Source organism: Ooceraea biroi, chromosome 3, assembly GCF_003672135.1.
Source record: "Ooceraea biroi isolate clonal line C1 chromosome 3, Obir_v5.4, whole genome shotgun sequence".
Classification (NCBI taxonomy): domain Eukaryota; kingdom Metazoa; phylum Arthropoda; class Insecta; order Hymenoptera; family Formicidae; genus Ooceraea; species Ooceraea biroi.
The window spans coordinates 16,893,725-16,915,649 of record NC_039508.1 but is presented as its reverse complement, the minus strand read 5'-3'; positions in this window follow the sequence as shown (position 1 = coordinate 16,915,649).

Genomic DNA, 21,925 nt, shown 5'->3' with positions numbered 1-21,925 from the left:
AAAGATATCGTCGCTTACATGGAATTCCATCATCGCGTTTCCACTTTTACGCGTACGGCACTCAGACCGGATATTTAATTAATGACGTTCCGGCGCGGCGCGAGGACGATATATAAAAGGCGTCTCTGGAAATTTGCATCTACACTCGAGTCACGTCACGTGTGGCTCTTACCCACACCCTCGCTTACGGTCACCACTCGTGCACGTTAAGCACTGATGGTCAATACTTAATGAACAATATCGTAAAATTCCGATCGCCGCTCGCCGGATCGAAATACGCGCGTCAGGCCGGTTTAAGTGGAAACGCTCGTGATTAAAGACGGGCAGAGGCATGGTGATTAGGAAGAAACGTCATTCGATCGGTGAAATTGTATGCTTGTAAAAGATATCACGCGCTATATTTCACATAAAGTTTGGAATGTTATGTACCTAAATGTAGTACTAAATACAAAGAAAGATACTTTCTGTGTATGTCGACTAAAATAATAGATAAAATTACTTATAATTAATAACTGGAAGATTTGATGCAAAATTGGAATAAATCAAACATGATGAGAAGTTTGAAAGGTATTGGTAGACTGTGTCGAAAATATAAATGTTACAAAGAGGAACTAGCATTATAAGGGTTTACGCAACGAAGACGCGGTATATTTTACAATCGGCGTCGTATATTTTACAGTCCACACGTCGTTTCTGGATACTTGAGTAGCACATTCGCTTTATGGACATACAAACGACAAAGATCGTAAAGTCACGCAGACATCACGTCGAACTCGCAGGTTTACTCGCTCACGCGCGTGAGGAACGTCGAGCGACAAAATCGTAATCTCGGCGACACGTCAGATAATTATTCAAATATCCTCGAGAAGAATGCCCGACGTATCTAGATACCTTTAATGGGGCAAGCTTTCAGCCGCTTATCTGGCCAAGGCTCACTCTGGGCTTTTACTCGGGGCCCGCTCACCCGCGCAGATAAAATATACTCGTAACATATCCCCCTTTCCCTCTTCACTTCCCCCCATTTACTTCTGCCCTTCCCCGCCGCCGATATAATTAACCGCTATCGCCGCGAGAGCGAACGGCCCCCGTTTTTCTGCCTTTTTTTCGCCGGATCGAAATTCCATTACGAGCCATTTATTTTATGCGTGCGTGATCGCCGTTCTTGCGAGGAGAGAGCGGACGCGATCCCGATAAGGGACGTCGGCTACGCCCTGGACTAACATCGTTACGTTTGCGAATGAACGTCGCAAGAGGAGAAACGGTAAAGTTCTCGGCTGGAGATGCCCGAGGACCTGAAGCCCAAGGGCCCCTCTCTTGCGGGGAACTCTCCGTGAAGGAGATTCTTACGAAAATGTAACATCGGACTTTTTCGTTACAAAGCGGGAAAGAAGATTTTTCACGTCACGCACACGTCATTTTCAGTTCACGGTTATTACAGCAGAATGAATTGTAATTATAAAATAATTAAGAAAGGTTAAAGTTACTTGTTCAGTATACAGGCATTTTCCTTCTCGCACAATTTCGCACGTGCTTCTTTCGTCCGCTATTGTGTCGGCATGATTAACAGAGTTGGCGTCGCTCGGTAAAAATTAATGAGACGAGATAATAAAATAAGAAAATAACGACGGGGGTGATGATTCATAATTAATTACAATTTATAAATTGCGGAGTTACATTACAACGCGCGCAGAGATAAATTACATAAATTATCTTTTAATGCCTCATCGATACAATACTGTACGGCCAAGTTATTACGTCAGGAATTTACTCCAATATTGTGTACATGTAAATTAATTAAAATGGATTGACAGGACGCGAGATTGCTCGCTGGGCAGCTCGATTTCCACGCTCGCCGGGGCTAATAAACCTTAATTAACGATCGCTATCTCGGATAATTTTCCTGGCGGGTCCCGATCGCGAGACTTCAGCGTAAGTTAATCAACGCTCTTTCAGTAATGAAAATCACGATTTTTGCTGGATGAAGTGGGAATGGCCTTCGTGTACACGTTACGCGAGGATCTTCTCGGACGATTCAAGTACGCCAGCTCGAAATGACAAAAAATAACGAGCTGACGGAAATACTGCAGAAGTGGACGGAAGTGAAGCACGATGGTGAGCGGCGCGATATCGACTATCATAATTTAATGTTTTCAGCCGGCTGAGCGAACCCGAGGAGCGAATCACTCGGGCACCGTCAATCCGTCTCCGAGAGTTAATCCCGCGGGAGCACGGTTAATCCTGCAGGATTACGTAACGCCGCAGTGTTTAAACGCGGACAGCTCCCTTTTGCCCTCCCCCTGTGAAACTCCGCTACGTTCGCTTAGGTTTAGTAAATTTCCCGCGGCTTTCCCCGTACATTTTTATCAATTTGATTCACGCACCCGTTGCAGTCGTCGACGCTTTTCTGCGCAAAGTGAATTTCCACCTGACCTTAATGGCCGATTAATGAATGTTTTTCGTGATTTACACGTGCACGAAACGTCTCACGATTTTAAAGGTGCATTGTTTTTGTTATAATCATTGTACATATTATACAGCAGCTGATACTAAATGTTGTCAAATGGTTAAATGTATTTAGAAACAATGGAAAAATGGAGATTTTAATGAAACGTTTAAAAATCAGAATTCGTCAGATGTTAAATTTTAATTTCAAGACGTTAATTTTATGCTTACTTAATGTTAATTTAATTTACATAAGAAAATTCTGTATTTCCACATATTCAACGGTTAATTATCTTTCTGTCGCGTGTTGTGTTATACATGTATACCCCCGTAGAGAAAAATTCTGCTTTCCCTCGATCGTGTCACCGCTTCCACCAATAGTTACTCCGTTACTCGTTTCCAAGGTCTCTCGGAGTTTCGGTGCAATCGCGGGTTGCCGAGATTCCTGGAGTCAAGCTGGTTTCGGTCTGCGGGAGGCACGTCTCAATATTTGGGAAGATATAATCGGCTTATATAGTCTCGAGCCGGTAACTTAGGACCGGCCACTACCTGTGCTCGCGTTCGCGTTCTCTGGACGTGACACGTGAACGGGTCTGGACATCTTTTCGAGAGAATGAGTAGCAGGAGGTGCAGTGTGTGTGTCGGAGAGAGCGAAAGGAAGAAAGAGACGAAGAAGCAGAGAGAAAAAGAACAAGAGAGATAGAGAGAGAAAGAGAGAGAAACAGTAGGAATGAGGCCTCCACGAACGTCGTATCGACTCGGTAAGGAACACGAGATTTCAATTACTCGGCTACCATTTCATCAAACTGGGACTTCGGCTCTCCCCCGCACCCCCCGCCCTTTAGGGAAGCCGCCATGTCACCTCTAACGAACGACGAACGGCGGACGAGACTGCATACTGGCAACTTGGTCCTCTTTCTTTCTTCCCTCACCTCCGCCCGCCTTCAAATCAACCCCTCTTCTTATTGTTAGTCGCTACTCGCGAATATTGTGCGAGCACGAAGAATATTCGGGGATTTTCTTTGTTCTTCCGTTGTTGCAATGTGCGTTTTCCTGATGCGGAATGTTCCAATCGGGTTAAGAACCCTGTTTCTCCGATTCCGATTTTTCTAAGCGCTTTTTTATTTTTCAACGGATAATTCGATTGAAACAAATTAAGCATTCTAAAGTGCTCAATGCGCTTAGTGCACCCTACAGAGCACTCGGAACCCGAGATTAAAATTTTATTAACGCTGTTCGTTCGATCGAAGATTAGCGCTTCATTATTTATTTAGGAGTCCGAAACGCCCAACTTTCGCAAAACTGCTTGACACTCCGTGTAGCGGTAGCTATCGCGCGCAACTGCAAATTGCGCGATTAAGTTGAACGACACGAAACTTGAATAGAAAATGACTCCGCGATAATTTATAAATCATAATAAGAAAAGCTGACGCGTCGACCCAGAAAAGTGACAGAAATGGCTATTACAGTTTATTTTGCGTCTACTATAATCGTATCCGACGATAATTACATTTAACTTACAGTATCATTTGCGTTTCCGGCCATGTATAACTTTTTATTGTTACAACTGTTTGATAGACAGCGCCACTGATTTTTCGATCAATTCTCACAATCGTCAACCTGCTAAAATTACCTCCGCGAAAAAATACGTTTATTATCTGGCTCGAATTCACCTGACAGAAGCTACTCCTTTTATTCCGCAACTTCCGTTGCAGATAACCAGCGCGGTCGTAAACCCCGCGCCCGTTATCTGGCAGGAGAGTTCCGCGGGACATTATTATTACGCTCCAGTCCGAAACTGGGTGAAATTAAAGGAAAACAAAGTCGGCCGTAGTTTAAAAGCGCCATCGATAAGCCCGCGGGCCGGGCTTATTACTTTTTAATTAACGGCCACCGCATTTGAAGTTTTTTCTTATCGACGTGCGCATCACGCCGCACCGTTTCGCTACTTTCTTTTTTATCTTGGCCCTTTTCAATGGAGCGAGAGCGCGAATTCGGAAATCGCTCTTCTGAACAAATTTATGTGAAGATTGCGTGAGAAGGAATTAGAGGCATGGCTTGCACAAATCCCAGATTTTGAGAACTTTTTATCTGAAATCTTTACTTTTAAATTAGTTTCGAGCTTTGGTTTTAGGCACATAAAAAACGACACAATACTTTTTGCATAATCATGTTTGAAAGATATATTTAAAAAATAATATTTCACATTTTCTTTCATCTTCTCTTAATTTTATAATGGTAATTCCGCAGTATAGAGACAGGGACAGTAATAATATTTTAAAGATTAACTAAATTCCGAATTCGGAAAAAGGGGGAATAATGGGTCGCCGTGGATTATCGCACATCTGTAGATTCGCCGGGTGTCCAACCCTTACAACTCCGCGCGTTTCCGCGTTTGCGCGCGGATCACGGCGAAATGTAATAATATTTATCAGGTCTGACGGAAACATATCGCGCCATTAAAATGTATCTTCCGTTATATAATGATCCGTCGAACGAGATAAACTCGACTTTCGAGCCGTAATAAAATCGTAACGAGTTTACGCCACATGTGGACAGGAGGAAAAGGGGATAACCTGGGCCTCAATTATCTCGACGAGACGCTCCACGAAGTGGTGGAGGAGAGGGCAGATTCTGCGGGGATGCGGCAAGCGAGCGTCGTGGATTTAAAGCGACGCCGTCGGGGGTTTATGCCGGGAATTATTTTGCAATTTTATAGGAAGAGACCGTGTGTTTCCACGTTCTGAATTTTACAGAGGACATATGTACCCAACTCTTATCCCCCTCCTCCTCTACCTCCACCTTTTATTTTACGCGCTTTCTCGCGCGGCATAAGCTACCTCGGCGCATAATCTCCGGAAGGGGAAAAAAATGGTGTACCCACGCTTACAGGGTATTCGGCCGGCCCGGGGATACGCCGGGCTCGTCGATAATTAATCACGAGCGCCGCGAATTAGCCGCTCACGAATTCGAGAGTTCATTCCCTTCGCGAGTGACTGCGAAATTAACGGTGTATGTACGTGGTGTTTATCAAGCCGCAGCTGCAAACGCTCGCGCTCACGCGCGCGTGCATTGATAACTCTTAAGTGTCGCAGGGTTAATCCGTTAACGTTATTGACAATCAGCTTCATTGCGGCTGATAATGCTTTATGCGTTTGGAATACGATAACTGCCGGAGCAAAATTTGATTGGATCACACAGCTAACTTACGTCATTGGTGCACATAAACATCGTGGTACATCGATCTGTCTAGTTTGGAGAACGCGATTCAGCGATCTGTTTGAATTGTAAATATGATACAACCCGATTTCCGGATAGTCCTATATATAGGATAATGCTAGATAATATTGACGTATATTCTACATTTTGTTTTGCACATTCGCATCGATTTTCCCTTTTTATATCTAGATTGCGTTTACTAAAATGCTGGAAACGCCAAGAGGGAAGCAAATTAGGGGGGCTGATAAACGTAATGCCCTTTCTTCCGCATTACACGGAATAATATATGTAATCACGTCGTTTAACGTGTGGAATAAGATGTGAACACGCAACAACGGCTACGTCCCTGAGCATTTGCTCTTAATTTAACGATTTGTTTGCTGAGTGCCCAGTTGTGGTAACGTTTAACGTCATTCTCATATGTGAAGAGCGCATCAACCCGGTAATATCCTCAGCATTCTCGCAGAATATAATTGCCGGTGGAGATATTTAAGACGTCGTTTTCCTTTTCGAGCACACGTATATTCTCCCTCGTTCTCCCTTACGCGCACGCACGATCCTCTCTCCTTCATTCTCGGTCTCCGCCATAATAATTGCAACGATGAGAACGACGAATGCAGAGTCATTCCCCGCGCTGTTGTACGTTTCAGCGATGAAATAATCAGTTAATTTCGCGATCAACCACTCTTGTCTTTTTTGCAACGAGCTTTAAACGGCACTTCGTCATTCTGCATGCGCCAATAAACAAATGCGGTGGCTATTTGCCCAATCTCGCTTGATAATTTAGCTGGTTAAATACTTTTCTCGTGCTAAGCAGAAAAAGTTTAGAATAAAATATTTAAAATAAAAAGTTTAAAATAATTAAAATAAAAAGTTTAAAATAAATCGTGTAACATATATTAGCATGGAAAATATTTATATTAACTAATATAAATTGTCTACTGCATTATCTTATATTCAAAACTGTTAAATGTTAGAATATACTGATAATTTGAAATTGCCGCCGTCAAAAATCAGGTTTAACAAATTTAATGTTTAATGTTCCGTTAAATTACACAGATGTAATAACTAACGTCATGAAAACGTAAAATATATCGCAGCCTGTTATAAACGTTAACATTATATCTATCAAGTAAATCAAATAAATATCTGTACGTCCACCTTAATTGAAATAACACATCGCGTGTGCACATAACGTAACATTAACAGATACATATTAAACATATCGCACGTGTACGTATATATTTATACGTATTTATGGATTTTCCTGATTTAACGCGAGCGCATAATAACTAAAATCTACTCAATGTTCGATGCACCGTGAACTGGATTTATGTCGATTAGTTTCAATCAGAATTTAATTGAATCCCTGTCTTGTTGTTAGATAATAACGTTGGCTACAATGCAAATGGGAGGAAGTATATCTAATTACCTGTTATTCAATCAATTCTATTATTAAAATCGAAAACGCAATTCACATAAATTCAATTACGAGCAGAGAGCCTTGATGCGGCCATCGCACGATGTCAAGACAAACTCGAATGCATTTGGTTAGATCTTGAGGGGATCATCGTGCCCCTCATCGACGACAAGGGGGCGGCTCCGCGGAGGACGGGACGAAGGGCCATTGCGAGGGCCCTTGCCCTTCCGCGACGAACTGTGGCCGGACGAAATTCAACTGTCATTCCGAATAACTATTTACAACTCGGCCAAGAAGCTCAGGCGGATTCTTGTATACGGGAATACGCGCGCACCAGCTCCCGCCTGCCTGCGCCCGCTCTGCCGGAGAGATGGGCCCAGACAGAGTTTCGGGCCCGTCTGCATTTCGCCTGCAGGGCGGTCTGCCCTCATTAGACACCGCTCGCTCGCGCACGGACACGTACACGCGTCCCTCGGCGTGCAATCATCCTCCGAGATCTCCGTCATTCCCTCGAATGACTTTTCGCCTTTCGTGCCGCGCCGGGCCCCAAACTGCGCGCGGAGCCGCTCCCGGAGTGCGGGACTTGATGGCTGCGCTCAAATTGTCCCCTTTTCGCCTTCTCGTGTCGCCTAGTGACGATTATATTCAACAGTTCGGTTTAGTATGTAATCGAATTCACTTCCAAGAATGTACGTGTAGACACTGACTATAATTATTATTAATATATGGAATGAAAATGTACAGATACATAAATTCGCAAGTGTGACAATACAAATATGATAATAACGGTTCAGAAAATTTACTCCATTGGTTTATTGGAAAATTTACTCGTGGTTTCGTTTGCAGTCCGATAAACGTCGGGGTTTACTTTTCGGGGGTTGACCAGGGGATGTGCGGGACCGCGTCAAAATTGCTCGTCGGTACGATCAACGCGGCGCGACAACTAATTTTGGGTTTTCGCCACACCGGGTCCGAAGAGAGTCGACGGAAGCAGCCAAGCGCGTCTCCCTCTTTTCTCACAGTCAAAATGATTCCCGTCGCGATCATGATCAAGCAGAGATCTGGTTCGAAGATTCCGTCCTGGGCGCAGACGCGGTTCCTCTCGAGCGTTCCTTTTTAATTCGTCCTATCTTCCCTTGCCGTATCCCTTCCCAGGTTGTCTCTCCGGTCGACCGTTCATTCGGATATTGCCAAATATCTCGAATAAGGCAACGGAGCTGTCTCCGTGGCGCTTTGTCCGATGTGCACAATGGCGCACGGCGGGAGAATAATAAGAAACCGGCAGATTTCCCCGATTGAACCGGCGGTACAAGAATTGCAGAAGGAAAGAAGAAAGACAAAGAGGAATAAGAGAGGCAGATAGAACTTTTTGTAGGTTGCAAGAGACAAAAAATGATCTCGCGAATCATCCCTCCATAACATGGTAAAACTACCGAATAGAGGACTCCTCCTCCTACGACCTTGTCATTCACATATGTTGTCAAGAACATGTTTGCTTTTGATGTCATGTAAAGCCGTTTAATTCTGTCTTCATGTAAATTTTTCCAAATTCAGAAATATGTTCAATGCAATGCTGACGGTTTGTAAATGTCACGAGGAAGCAGTATCCTCCAGGACTACCGTGCTTACGCAAAATCGCTGACATATCTGTCAGAGTGCATCGTGGTCACAGGCTCAAGCAAATCGCGTATCGACGCAGCTATCATAATATATGTACGAATGTTCAGTCTGTCGGAATCTAACGTTAGTGACAAGAAACGCCTCTCTCGAACGCGCGATCAGACCCTGCGGCTACCTCCGATACCCATAATTGGAATCGTTCCTCGATGACGTCACTAGGTAAGCGGTAACATCGATATCATATATGCATATTTCTTATAATCATAATTTATTTTTATTCTTCATCTGGTTTAGGTCCCTTAAGTTTACATATATGGATTTTTGGGTAATGTGAATGAGAGAGACAGACAGAGAGAGAGAGAGAGAGAGAGACCTTGCATTTGGAATTTTAATAGTTTCACTAAAACCCTAATCTCAAACTTTATATTTTGTTCTGTTGCCTGAACATAAGACTATTCATAACGACATTGTGCTAACGAAAGATCTAATAATTATGCACAATCTTCAAAGGTTATACGTGTATGTAATTATGTAAGAGTTGCATTCTCGGAATATATGACAATAAGCAGTTATGGCAATGAGCATAAAGTGCTTGATGTACGACAGGTTGTCATTTCGGATGAATGGAAACTATACAGAAACTCTCATTATCTAGTCATCATTGACACGATTAAAGCTATTATGAACTTCGCAATCACTTAAGCATACGTCAAGCTTGTCACGAACATTTCATCTAGCACGTCAGCCAGCATTCTCTAAAAATTGGGACAAGGTTGGTTCTTCAATTTTCTGCCTTTTAATAACGATGGTAAAATAACAAATTATTTTTTACAGATAAGAGAGAGGTTCAAGATTGTAGTCTTTTGTGCATAGCAGTGCCTTTAATGCCTTAATAAATTCGCGAATTCTGTCATTCGCTGCAAAGCGGCCGACTTTGATTAAAACGGCGCAGAATGATCGTGTTACCGAATCAACCGCGTAATAACTCTTTCAAATCTTGCAAAACCACGAAAACGGATTCCCACATTCGCGCGGACTTGCGCCGCGAGAGCCGCGTTCTGTAAGCTCAACAGAGAAAATCGCGGCGGAAAAAAGAGCATCGCAAAATGACTTTGTAATACACGGCGGTTCATTTCAGTTTGACGAAACGCACAGGTACACATACATGCAGACCACGATACCGATCCCCACATACAAAGTCGATATTCCGCAGTTACGGGCACGTAACCTCTGTCCGTAATAACTCTCTCGATTCCTCTCTCTTCTTTTTCTTTCCTTTTATTCCTTGTTCTCTTTCTCTCTCTCTCTCTCTCTCTCTCTCTTTCCCTTTCTTTCTCCCTTCCTCCCTTTTCTCGCTCTCGTTCTCTTTGGAGGTCCGAGAGAACCTGTCCCACTGGTCGGTCTGCCGATGCTCTTCCGTGTGGTGGACTCCTCTGCTTCGTCTACCGTTTACACGAGCAACACACCGTTCCGGTCCCTTACCGATCTTGTTGCGATAGCATCGCCGAACATACGTGGACACGTTTTGTCTTCTAATGATCCAAATAGAAATTATTCGGGGCCGCCTACGAAGCACGATCCTCAACGACGTTGTTTCCGATGCTCTCAAAAATGCATTCTTCAGCGCGTGCCTAAGGATCTTGATCGGGACGACAGTTTCTCAAAGCAACTAAATTTTCTACTTAATAAATGACAATCGCATTAATACACATTAATAAAACTGATGAAAGCACACAACTTAATTTTTAATAAATAATAATAGTTTTTAACTAATAAGCCCATTTCTAAATAATTACAGTTATATGAGTGAAAAGCAGAATTTCTTTTGTATGAATGATTTATAAAAGTGTCCACACGTTGTCTACGCAGTTGCGGTATATTCGAGATGACATTATCGTGTCGACCATTAATCCGCCCGAGCGGATGGGCTGCTTTTTCTCCGCGTTTAACCGCAAGGAAATTCTAGTTGTTCAGCTCCACGGCGAGAAGACAAATATCGGGTGCTTTTCGAAATTTACGGGAATTTCGAACGTCGCCCTCATAAATCGACGTGCTCCTTCTCGAGAGACAAAACAAACTGGCGACACGCGAAAGGGCAAACGAGTGGCAGAGAACGAGAACGAAAACGAGACGGAGACTGTCCAGAGAGCAGCGCGTGGCGTCGAGAGGCGTCGAGACGCTAAAGTGGCGAGCTCCGCCGAGGGAGAGAGCCATGGTTTAACGGTTCGCGTTTACGGGACAAGTAGAGAGTCGAGACCAGAAGCTCGGCGAAGGCCGAAAAAAATCGTCGTAAATTTAAAGCAGTCGGTAAGCACGCGTGCCATCCTGCCTGGCAATCGGAAGCAATTCAACATACGGTCCTATGGGGCGTGCAATGGGAAAGAGGACACCCACGAGAGAGCACGAGGATATACGTTTTTTTTTTCTTTTTCTGGGACCACACTAGTTGATGATTCATTTCACTGCGCCTCATTTACTGTCAATTTTTTGCGAATCAGGAAACTTGTCTTTAACGCAATTGGCAATGAATTGATTCTCGAGATTGATATCGGTATAAAATAGGTAGGAAAGTCATATAATGTTGCGCGCGTTAATGATTAATACGAAATTAGCGGCATTGCTGCTCGATTTGGCATTTACGGTCGAGATCACGGCGTTATTATTCCTCGTCCTGAAGGCATCTTAATCGTTCGTCTACTCCATCTCGCGGATGTGCAGAATAATTTACGGCAAAATCCGGGAAAAAGATCCGCGGTGCATTGTACCACCACGCATAATTACCATACTAACTCGCGTGCATTAAAGAGAACACGCAGGACATTTTTCAAATTTCACGCAGCGCTTATTTGCGGCGCACTAAAAGTCGTCCGCAAAGCATCGACTAAAAAGGCAGGGCTGCGAGCAAACTGTCGTAAATTCAAAGCAGGCTGCACGCACGCACGCATGCACGCATGCACGCACGCGGCTCTCTTGTTGGGCCGCATCGGAAGCAATTTACAAACACGTCCCCGCGCCACGTGGCAGGAAAAAGATCCGCGTTGCGAAAATGTCCGTCGTTTCTTCGCGCTATTTTTCGACGCGCGTCACCGTCATAAATAATCGCATAATTCGTCGAAGCCAGTCGAACACGTCGCTCGCTACTCCGTCGTCCAGTATAATGTCTTCCGGTCTAATCGTGCGCTATTATTTTGATGTATGACACGAGAGCAAACGAAACGGGAAACGGAGGGAGGAAGAGAGAAAGAGAGGAAGCCAGATCCCATTTCACGGAACACGAGCCGCGATTGTATTCGCGAAACAATGCGAATGTTATCGTAAATTACGAGCACTTGAAACGCAACCGGGGGTAAGAGGCATAGAGAGACACGAGACGAGTGGCACAGAAATGGAAAAAATCTCGGAGGCTCGTAAAAGCCGGGAAAATCGGGAGTAGCGATGCGCGCCAAATGCGCTGCGCCGCATCATTGTGAGAATGATAAAAAAAAGACTTGAAGAATCGTAAAATGAATCTAACAATAATTTAAAAATTGACAGCGCAGAGTGTAGCGTATTTACCAAAATTAGTCATCTTTAAACATCAAACGGAAACTGTAGCATAACAGATATGAGTCTTTACTATCCGATGAAGAAAATTCACTGAAACAGAATTGAAACGTTTGACAAATAACTTATATTATTTTAAGTTGAGTGATTGAGCTGTAACCATCTACAACCGCGATTCAGCTTTTACTGCACATAATTTTTATTAAATATAATAAAACGTTCAATTAATAATAAAGAACATGTCGTATACGAGTGGTGCTGAATGTGCGAAGAATTGTGAGATTGAAACGTCGGCTGCGTCGAAAAGGATCGGAATATCAAATGTCGAATAAGAGATGAGGCACGCAGCGTCAAGGTTCCGTCTCGTATGACGTCGCTCGATTTTAAATTCTCATGACTTCTGTGGGAGTTTCGGGAGTGTGGATCTCGCCGAAAGCCCGAGAACGACGAAGCTGCTTAAACGGCCCGGAAAGCGACATCCGTCAGGCACGACCCTCAACGCGACGGAGATGAATAGAGGTATAAATGTTGACGTGCTTCTGCAGCAAGCTTTTTGTGTTCGTGCACGCGCACGCCGCACGTGCGTGCAGCATCCGCGGCTGGCGCAGCGTGCGACGGACGCGCACGCACATCGCTGCGTCGCGTCGGTCCAACGCCCGTGCGTACATGGTCTCAATATTTGTATCGTCCACGTGGACGATCCCTTTGCGAGGGCTCGACACGGTGTGCGCGTGATTCATCCCCCCCCGATCATCCGGAGGAATAATAAAACGGGCTCGTTGGCAATTCGGTAAACTCGAGGAATAATAAACACGTCGAGAACGGTAACGAATGTCGTTAATAAGCCTCGTTAATAAATAACTTCTCGTTGGAATGCCACAGGAAAAAGGCACGAATGAACTTGTTAACAATTAGAAAGGAGTAATATAGGGAACTGATAGAGAGCTGATACCGCGCGTAGTTGGATAAAAAAGAATTACGAAGGCTAATGAAGGTACGTTGTTAAGTACGGGTTTCTCGCCGCGTGGAACAAAGGCGATCGTTTCGCCGCGCGGAATGTTCGCCGCGTGGGAATCACAGATGTTACGCGATGCCCTCCGCCTGTACGAGAAACGATTTCCGGGCAACGAAAGTGATCTCGTGCGATGGTGGATTTTAATTCCATTAACCTTGGCCCGAGAAAACGGCCCGCGGCACCGCACCCGGTTTAATTACCGTGGCCCATGATTACGTTGATTACCAACAGAAATGATCCCGAGCGCCGCGTGGCACATCGCGATGGCGGGTCTCGGGTGAGTCGGTGGTCTTCTCTTTCCCTTTTTCTCGAGTACTATTGAGATACACGCCACCGGTAAATTGAAAATGAAATCGGGGGGAACGGAAATTCTTACGTCGTCGCGTCTCGTCGTTATGAGAAAAAGAACGAACGAGAAACGAGAGAAAGAGAAAGAGAACGGGGAGGAAAGAGAGAAGGAGAGAAAGAGGTACGTTGAATGGGAATCGTGCGATCAATCTCAGATAAACCGTCTTTCGAATGCGCTACTCTACATTTTTCATTCTCCTCGTTTCGCCCACGAACCCAGGAATTTATGCAAGAATGTGCAGAATTATGCTATCGCGCCGACTCGCCGGAGGCGTACGAAATATAAAACGTGACGGCAATCTATTCCAGTTGCAGCGTTCATTTACGCGTGCTCATTTATTTTTCTGCAATTAAGCTCCTACTTATAATACACGCACGTAATTGTGAAATAAATGATATTATTATATTATATAATAAATTTTGTCACGCCGAGAATGTAAGAAAACTGAGCCTAACGCAGTTCGTCTCGTGAGGAGCAAAGCTGACCGGAGACATCCCGCAACCTCAGCTTCATCACGTTAAAGGAACGATACGTGGCGCGCGATATTTCAGGGCGCGAAAGGAGCCGGTGCGCGTGACGCGATCGCGCGGCGTTCGTTCAACCGCTATAAAGAGCGCGTTTTTATTATTATTACCAGCGATTAAATAACTTAAGTACCGCGTAATTACGCTAACATACTGGCGATTTTTGCGTAATATTCCACCGGCCGGCCGGCGTATTTTTTCCGGGAATTACACGAGATCACAGCCCGGCCGGCCTGCTCGGCCGTAGACCGCATCCGCCTGTATAAAGTACACGCGAGACAACGGGCATAACTGTCAGATGCATTCTAATGACGACGACGATTACGCACTTTGATGCGGCCGGACTGACGCGCGCATAGCGCAGCACGCGCGACCCCTTTATCGGCGTTTATAATGCGCGTCGGTGCGCAAGCTTGATCTCGAGGTGGATCGGATTTACCGTTGCGGAAGGAATCTCTGAGGAAATCATTTCACGTTACATCGGTTCGCGTAGTTTTACTCTGCCTTGCGCGCTTGACGCTCCACCGCGTTATCCATTCATCTAATTAGTTAAAATAGCCGCTCGGGTGCTCGACTAATCTCGCTGCGCGCAAAGTGATTATTGCGAAATAATTGTTACGGACGTTACCTCGCGTTTCCCGTGTTACGCAATCCGCGTCGCTGCCTTATCCAGTTAGCTGGAACGTCATCCGAATAACTGAATCTGAACGTTTAATAATTTTAAGATGGATAATTAATTATTGGATAAATCGTTTTATGTATTTTTGTATGAAACGTATACCCGTTTTATACATGTCATTTTTAATATTATTTAATTAAATTTCACGTTACTTAATTAAGTAATCGTATCGCCGATTGTCCTATAAATATCTACTCGTTCATATTCACATTGTTCTCCGTCTGTAATTCCAACTTCTTGCTTTCTCGCGATTTTAAATAATTGCGATTAAATATTGTGACGCGTGATAGATGCTTAGAAAGTGAACTTTGGGACTGTGAGAAGGGCTATAATCGTTTCACAGAGCGAGATTCCTGGAAAATTCATAACGTATTTAAATTATCGAGGCACATAAATCATTGCTCGCAATACTGCCGTCGGGCGTACTGCACGCGCGAGCAAGTATCTTAAAGTTCAATTTACGAGTAAACCTTCTTCCTGCGCAAGAACTTTTGACTTCATTTAAGTTGTTTCATTTCCACTGCAACCGAGTTGCTCCTTGAAACATTTGCTCCGAATGCTTTGCCCGTTCACTACCGTGTTAGTCCTCGACTTTACCGAACGTTTCGAGGCGAAACTCGAATCTACACACGCTCCTGTAATTTCGTAGATTGATGTTTTCGATCCTCAAACTCGAACCAAACAAGACAACTCACTCGTTAAAACAAATAATAGCGAAATTTCCTCGGCAAAAAATATAAATTGACTAGATGTCGTCAAATTGACAGCGGCGCGTTCACATCTATGAAATTTATACCGGCATTCACGTCCGTCGTGCGGCTTTAACATACATTCGTTAAAAAAAAAAACTAGGACTTTTTATATTGTCAGATTTGATTGTCTTACCGGAACACGATGGTTTTCCGAATTTATGAGCAAATACACGCGAGCTTTTCACGTGACAGGTGAATTCGCAAACATAAATCGAGATAAAACAGAGCTATATTTGGCGAAGTGCAATATGCATAAATGGACCGCATTATTATAAAACGATAAGCATAAAGGCGCTTTTATTCGCAGAAATTAGAAATCTAATTGCATACATTATGAAAAGATTAGAATAATAATTAATAATAATAAATAAAACTTTAGGAAAAGATCACCAAATTAATCGTAATCGATTCTTATAAGAAGGAATGTAAAGAAAGAGAATTGCACAAGAGAAAGAAATTACTCGTCGAGCTATAAATACGTTCCTCGTGCAGTAGTTCCGCATTCGTTCGAGGTGTTCCTTTCCATGTGTGGGGGATAAAACTCGTTCCCCGTCCGCGCGTCAAGCGGCCATCCAAAGACATGATATCTTTGATCGTAGTTGGAGGAGCATGCTGACATACAACGTGAGAAACGAGCGACTGCACGGAGAGGCGACTGTCCGCTACCGCTGCTGTCGCGTCCGACTGCGTTCGATATCTTGCGCGATTACACGTCATAACACTCGTGACATTAACACGCGTGCCACTCGTTTGTTTAATCGACACGCATCATTCGTCTTCGTATGCTGTATCCAAATGAAATTCGGGAACGTTGAAAGATACTTGATCCTCCGCATTGAAACGGCACTTTCGTGCGCGGAACGGCAGCCTTCATCATGATAAAATAATAACTACAATGGATTCAAGTGGCGTCGTTTGTATACCGTGTCTCCGCGCTTATTATGCGGACGTGATTTGCACCCGGGAACCCCCCCCGAGACTCGCATAATGCGGCGTGCAACTGTCCGCGACCCATGTCTCGCAACCCGCATTTATTGTAGGCGCGCCTTTACGCGAATAGCGACTTGCTGCGGATTCATCAAGCGGAATGTTGCGCCGGCAATTTCTGGAAGATTAATTACGTCTGCATACGCTTCGCGGATTTCTATTTGCGATGCCGCCCCGCTACAAGATTTCGCGGTTTCCCAGTGTGCATCAGCAACGTCAAACCTCGCTTCCGATGCACGAACAAATATACGCGTTCGCTGCTTAAATTAGCTGTTAATTGGCAAGTGTCTGATTAGCTTCCGGCTGAGTAAAAATTTATGGCAGCGTAATCCAGTTTGATGAGTCTCCCTTAGACATTGCAATATTTTGTCTATTTTATCGCTCAAAAGTTGATTCCGAAGTTTGCAAACATTGAGACGTCAATAATTTTAATCGTAAAGGATGCACGTTGAACATATTTTCCCGCATAAATCTATTATAAAGATGATGTTTCAATCTCGAATCTGCCAGTTTAATTTTCTACGAGACTGTTAATAAAGTATTCGCATTTTTTTTCATATAAGTGCGCATCGGCGCATTTCCACCTTGAGCCGGATTACAACTTGTTCGACAAACGGATGCATCTGTTTATCCGTTTTTTAAACTACCATGGCTCGATCGTTTGCGGAATTTATGGCGGCTCGCCGACGCGACGGTCGGGACGCGAATCGATTCGGGCGCGAATCTCGTTCTAAACTGTGGCGCGAACGAGGTGCTCGCATTTCCGGTTCGCTTTCCAGTGATCTCAACGAGCTCAATCGAGAGACGATGGGGCTGAGAGAAAGAAGACTTCTTCCGCGTTGATAAATAGAACAAAGTAAAGAAAAGTATATAGAGTAAAGCAGAATCGATAGAAAGCGATAACAAGTACGGCACGCTGCATAAAATAAAGTTTAGATATCGATCGTTGGTTCTGTAACAACACAATTACAAAACGTAGTTACATCTTCGAGAACTATAGCTGTAGCTGTAAACAAAACTATCGATGCCTAAGATTAGTGTCATCGATTAGAGGAACGAGTAACTTTCTTATTAATAATGAAATTTGAAAGCGGTACGCGCGAGAGTAAATCTTCATTCTAGAAACGGGATTCTCGAAATGATGCGACAGTCGGCGACGTCTAATTTCCCGACGTCGCGCATGTAACGTAACGCTGTGTACGAGATTACTGTCGGTCCGCTCGTAAAACACCATGAGATTTCCCGTGATCCGTTCCTGCCGCCGTATAACAGCTAAACGGGAGGAACATAGTGCACGTAAAAGTCCGCGCGCGCTGCTACTTTGAGCTGCCTCGAAGTCGGCAAACATTGATTTTCGTCGCGCCTAAAGAGATATCACAGTCATAAAATGATACCAAGAGAGGCTATTAAATGGATCGAACGATCTTAATTATATCTTATCACATATTAGTCGCGGATCTCCACGAGAATAAAAGGTGTTCGTTTGCGTTTTCGTGATATTATTTTTCAAGAAAAAGAAAGTTGAACATCTGCAGTGTATAATACATCAATGACGGAACGTAATGTCAATTTGTTAAAATAATTAGATAAATCATGATAAGAAAAAGGAAATAACATAATGTCTCTGACTGTCAAGCACACATATCGCGCATCCGGGATACTAATTCGGGACTACAATGCGCTCGTGCAACATCGAGTCCTTTATTCCGATCTTGCGGGATTTCTTCCAGGCGGACGCCAACGACCGCCAACGTAAAGCGCGCAGTCATCCAGGACGAACGAGCCGACAGCGCGGCTTTTATGTCATTGTCGCTCGACACGTAACGCCGTGTCCGGCATTGCGCACCGCCGACCTGTACGCGCGGACGATTAAGCAATAAACTATTTTATCTCCCATCTACGGAGCGCCGGATAAGGATTCCGCGCAAACAATCCGCCGGCATCAGCTGACGGACGACGTCCCGCCTTGGTCTTGGCCGCGTGGCGGACGTGGCGGGTCCGCCGGGACCGTGACGTGTCCGAGCCCTCTCGGTCGATCGATCGACCGATCGGTTGGTTGGTCGATCGGTCGGTTTCCCAGCGTCGGCGATCGCACGCAACCGGGACCCTACGCCGGGCCCCGGGTTCGATCGCTTAGTGTAATCCAGTCGGTAAAGTATAAGTGGTTCACCTTGATAGGGCCTCCTCTACCTCGGGGCCCTCTTCCCTCCCTGCCGCGAGTCCCTCTGGGATCCCACCGCGCTACCTTCTACCATCGGGTCGCCTTCCTCCAACCCCATCCTCGGCCGCCACCTTCAATCTCCCCCTTCGCCTTGCTCTTCCTCTCGCATCCTTCTCGCACCCGGAGGGTACCGACAGGGCCGTGCGTTCTCTCCTCGTGACCCGAGGGCACCACGGGCTGGTCCGCCCATTTGTAGCGCCCATGTCTGCGACCAGCCGCCCGCGGAGCGATACACGACTCGTGCGTGTGTAATGTCTGTGTGTATGTGTGTGCCGGGCGAGCCGCCACGCTGAATAAATCCCCGAGGTTTTTGGCCGGTTCTACATCAGCGTTTCACACATTCGATCAAATTTGAGTTCGATTAGTTGCTCGGATAACGGAGATAACGCTTGAAGGGGGCTGTTGTTAGAATTTACTTAAAACGATGAAAATAGAGAGCAGATTTATGTATTATATAGTTATTATATATTAATATATATAGAGAGAGAACAGATTGTGTTATTCTCTGCCTCTTCTTGCAAAATTTAAATAGATACTTTGTTATTTAATATTAAGTGTGTGCAAATAGATCATTGTTTTTCTTGCAACTCGAAATTTTTGGAATATCATAAACTCTTTTGATAATTCGATTTTAAGAAACTTTTCGAGCTCTTTTTTTCTCTTGTGAGTATTTTACTCGTATTCTTCGTGTCGTTGAATCATCGTTTCTCCGAATCCTGCTTGCATCCTGTTTGTATATCCTCTCAACAATCACACAAACAATTACCATCCGTCTGATTTTTGGCAAAATTTCGCCCGCGTCGTGAATAACCACAAAGTTGTTTCTGCAGATATGTAATCAATTTCGGAGCCCTCCAGACATCTTCGTCCTTCTGCCATTAGAGAGATGATCGTGCGAGCGACTCGCCCGCGACCGTGTACGCGTTCCACGAGTGGCGAAGCGTGTGTGTACGTAAACGCGAGTTATAAATGCGCGTTCATACGTGCCGCCGTAACTTTCTCGTGCTGATGCAGCCGGAAAGAAGAAGGGAGACAGAGAGAGAGGAAGAAAGGGCGAAAACGAGAAAGGAAGAGCGAAAGGAGCGCAAGGAAGAGAAAGATCGAGCATGTAAAATGTCGTGTGCACACGCCCTGCCGTAATTGCAGTTTGCGTTTCTCACGCGAGCATCTTCGACGTGATCTTCGGCTTCGTACGAGGCTGCCGCTGTAGGAGAAGACGATAATTTCCGATGCGCGATAAAATCGTTCGATTTATGTCGCGGAATTGAGACACCGCGATCTGGACACATTTTGGGAAAGGGCGAACCCAAATATCGTACTTCCGGAATAATTCCGCGGAAAGGAAAAGCGCCGTCCCTTCACGGTGTTGCAGGATTAAATAGTTTAAATAGTAATACTAAATAATGAATCATTTCAGAGTGATGAAAATCAAGGTTTAAATAAATTCTTATTGCACCTGTTATTATTGCTGTTCATTTTCGAGTTAATTAAACAATCTTAAACGTGCCATGACGACATCGCTGATGCCGCACGCGCGGCTATTTCAGACCTTGCGTGGGACGCGCAACCGATCGAATCGATTGTAAATTATCGCGGTGAATGATCGTTGATGTCGGTCAACGCTCGATGCTGAGTTACGCGACGTCTCGCGTCGACATGCTTTGCCCGCACGCACACTTAAAGGCGAAGCCTCACTCGAGCCGATCCCCAATGGACACCAATTCCCGATGGACAACCCGACTAATAAAGTAAAGCGAATTGTGTAAACAGTGTTTGCATAATGACCGTCTAGGTTGAATGATGATGAAGCAGAGTTATTTTCTGCTTCCGTTCGCTGCCATTCAGCTTCTGCTTTGCGTTCCGGTAATCGTTCACGGTAAATACCACGAAATGGAATACCTGAACTATGTATAACTGAAAGGAACGACGAGAACAGTTGATCAGCCAACTCCTCAACTGCATTCTGGAGTTTCGTTCGAGTATTGATCATAAACAGCAAACATAAAAATCTATATGTTATAAAAATCTATACTGAGAAAAATGGTTTTTGTACCAACAAGATGTATGATAGAATGCATTTTGGTTAAACCAAGCAGAATTTCTAGTTATCACGATAGGACTGGATATTTTATAATTAGAATGTTTGACATTATAGAATAAATAAATTATGCTGTTCACTTGAAAGCTTCATCCAACTGTTTCACCAGGAAACACGTCTGAAATATCATCATCAGCCACTCGGCGAAACCTGACCAGCTTGCACATTGAAGATTCGCCGTCTGTGATTTCTACGCAAGACAAAGATCATCAGTGATTCGTCACGCGCGTCAATCGCGCGCTAAACGCTGCAGAACACCGGAATCGCGGCTGTTCTGATCCGTTTGAGGGGATGAAGGCGATCGGTTCTGATCGCTGGAGAATGTGACCGAGGAAAACGAAGAACAGGGGACACGGCTACGGCGGTAGATCGCGCGGAAGCGACAGAGATCGAGCGCCGTTAAAAAGTTTTAATCGCGCCGGCAGTTGCTGACAAAAAGCATTTCCTCCGCCTTCTCGCTCGCTTTCCTTCTCTCTTCCCCGTGAGGTGTGTCCGATGGCGGACGCGCCGGGTTACCACGGGGGCCACGAACTGCCGTGGTTGATAGGTACGTAGGCAGGCAACGTCTGGTTTCAGCTGCGGATTAAGGGAACGACGTTTTTCGCTTTTCGCGGAAGTGTGTCTTGCTTTGTGCACGGAGACGCCGATCTATCGATCGGCCGCGACCGATTCTGGGATCGGGCGTGTCGCCGATTGTGCACGTCGGAATTTCGCCGATTCGACCGGTCAACTGTCTGATTTGTGCTGGATTGACTCATCGATCACGATCTCATTAAGCAGAATGAGTACGAAAAAGATCGTTGATCGTGAAATCGGAACATCCGGCAAGCAGACCGAGTATTAATAATCGCGTAGATGTAGCGTATGCTTAATGCGTTACACGTGTGGGTGTCACGCAATTAGAAACGGCTCGTAAATAATAAATCGTGTTGCAACGCGCCTGAAGTGTGCATCAAAGCAGTATGTATGACTGCAAAGAGGCAAAGTATTTTCCTACATGAAACTTTGCAAGACTATATTAATAATTAAAAAAAAATTAAAGAAAAATGGAAAGTA